Raw genomic sequence first — 3,053 nt, 5'->3', positions numbered from 1 at the left:
AAATTATTGCATTCCATTTCCATGAGCTCGACACCTAAGAGGTCATCTCCTTCTGTTTCCTCTTCCATGCCGTCATTTACCGATGAGTGTATGGTGATAACCTGATCGAGCCGTATAAGGTAGCTCTAAAACACCGAGGAGTGTATGATATTGATCCAACCAAGATCGTCGGTAAGATCCACAGAAACCAAAAACAGAGACGATCGCCGTTGGTATGTGAAGATTCGTGAGGAACAAGCCACCCAAACTACGTCGCCGGTTCTGCAGGAGGGAGCGAGAGACAAGGAGTGTGCGGTAGTCTCCCTTGTGCCTGATATACAGCCGTCGCAGATCAGGGTGAGTCGGAACGACAGTGAGATCATACGGATCTCAAAATTGCCATCACAGTCGCCAATAGAGAGCAATAATGGTGTTATATAGGACAATATATTAATTTATATTACATGATTGAAATATTTGTTCCGTTATATGCTTGAGATGATATTTTTAAAAGCAAAAAATAAAAAAATCAAGAAACTGGTGTGATATGTGGAGAAGATGGTTTTGTTTTTCTTCTTTGTCATGAGAGGCGAGCAGTTCTTTGTCGGTAAGTTCAACGAGAGACATTTGCACGACGTCGTTCTCAGTCCCACTATTATCCCCTCTCCAAACAGTGTTTTTTTTCTTTCTTTTATTATCTTTTCTTAACACGACCAGCAATAATGTATCACTGTCAAATTCACAATCTTAATAATAAATACCACTGAGTACTCTAAGTCAACAATTCAAATCTATCTAAAAATGATGATTTACCTCAAACGTAATATTGGTCATGTTCTTCGTCGCACCTGCCACCTGTGACTGTTCGGTTATGTGTCGTGCGACCTGCGATCTGCGATATGCGATCAGTCGCGCGATCAAAATTTTTTTAACTTTTCGTTGATATTTTTTTGGCGACTTGAATCGGAACCTGCGACTTGTCGCGCGATCAGTCGCGCGAAATCGAAACGAACAACAACAACCTGCGACTTGAGACCAATCGCAAAACGAACAACAACCCGCGCTGATCGCGTGATAGGTAAACGAATAGGGCCATTATTAACTAGGATGAGATCCACGCTCTACGTGGAGAAAGACATGCATAAAAATAATATATTCAGAGTAGGGTTGTTCAATCCGAATTTTGATCTGGTATCGGTTTGGTTGTTCAATATTTTCGTTTACAAATATTAGATACCATATTAAAATCATATTTATTTTGGTTTGGTTCGGTTTTATACTGTTGGTTTTTTATTTATTCAATTTTATACTAAACAAACTTAAACTATATTTATCTTTTATAATATTCTGTCAACTTAATTTTGTATGATATTGAATCAAATTTATTAAATACTAGTCGAACTTTTAAATATAATGTTTTTTCTATTATATTTAACTATTAAAATAATTGTTAAATAAATTAGTTATTATAGATTCATAAGATGAAAAGAAAAAAGATTAACAATATACTAAATCGTAGTAGTGATAAAAATCGTTTATAAAGATTTCGATATTAGGTTAAGGTTGTTTATATCCCCTATAAACTACTACGAATTGCACTTATTATAATTTTTCTTAATTCCCAAATAAATATTATCAATTCCTGTCTTGGTGACAAAGTTTTTGCATTTTAAATAGGGATTTTCCTTAATTTCATATTACCGAATTGTATATCAAGGCAATTATATTTGATATTTAATCATAAGAGTTTTAAGTTAATAATCTTTAATTGATTCTTTTAATAAGGAAAACATAACAAACGCAAGAGTAAGGCAATCTTCCAACTCGATATTGTTCATTAATATATTTTATTCCGACCATATTTTTGTTTTGATTTCATTCGGTTCAATTAAAAAACAATTTCTACATCAAACCAACATCAACAATACACAAACCGGGGCACCTTCTTCTGTTTTCGAAAACAAAATAGACAAAAGTGTATCCCCTATATATTATGGCTTCCGATGGTTTTGTTGCAACTTTAGTAGAGAATTAAGCCTAAACATATGCAATAAACAAACATTATGCAATAAACAATATTTCCACAACGTCCGCGTTACATAAACATACAACTTCTCACAATGTGATCATAGACAATCCTATATAGTTCTTAACATATGATTGTCCCTTACACAAAAATTCTACTTTAAAATTTTTTCTCGTAATCTTCAAAAGTCTAAACAAATGGAAGAACGAACCTGTTATTTCATACGGTTCTTCTAAGTATAGTTCAGATAACAATAACAATAATCCATATCGAGTATACAAGCCTCTTCTGCTCGTGTTTAGTTAATTTAACATAAACCATATCGAGTATACATTCTTCTTATGCTCGTGTTATTATATATGGTTCTTATAATTATAGTTTATTTATATAATGTCCCTAGCGATTCCATACTCGATTTTGCACCGAGCTTTTTTCGATTGATTGTAAAATTGCCGCATAAGGTAAATTGTCATCTTAACTAATTGACAACTCAGCAAAATCCTTTTGTAATTATTACAAACTTAAAGTTATATTTTTTTAAATGTTTCTCTATTAGTATATACTAGACTCTGATCCGCGCGCCAGCGCGGATATGAATTTTCAGTTTTTAATTATTTATTTTATTAAATGAGGTATTCGTAATATTCGTTCATATTATATTCATTAAGTAAATATTTTTTTGCATCTTAAACTATCTATTTTTTTTACGAATGTGTGATATCATATAAAAATATAAAAAAATGAGTATATAGATTTAATTAGATAATTGTAAAAACAGAAAAAAAAATTTGTGTGTGATTTCATATAAATAATGATCCGCCCAGTTAACAAAAACCATGATTTTTATATGTGTAACTTTTTTTTATTTTGACCATTTCCTTAAAACTATATTAAATTTTACATATTTTAATTAGAATATTTTTAATATCTTTACCTTTTTATTTGAAATGCAACTCAATATTTTTATAAAAATTATAACAAAATATTTGAAAAATGTTTTTAGAATTTTTTTGAAAAATACGAAAATTACATTTTAAATTAAAATTAT

The sequence above is a fragment of the Brassica oleracea genome, chromosome C2, assembly GCF_000695525.1.
Source record: "Brassica oleracea var. oleracea cultivar TO1000 chromosome C2, BOL, whole genome shotgun sequence".
Lineage (NCBI taxonomy): Eukaryota > Viridiplantae > Streptophyta > Magnoliopsida > Brassicales > Brassicaceae > Brassica > Brassica oleracea.
This window is presented reverse-complemented; position numbering follows the sequence as displayed.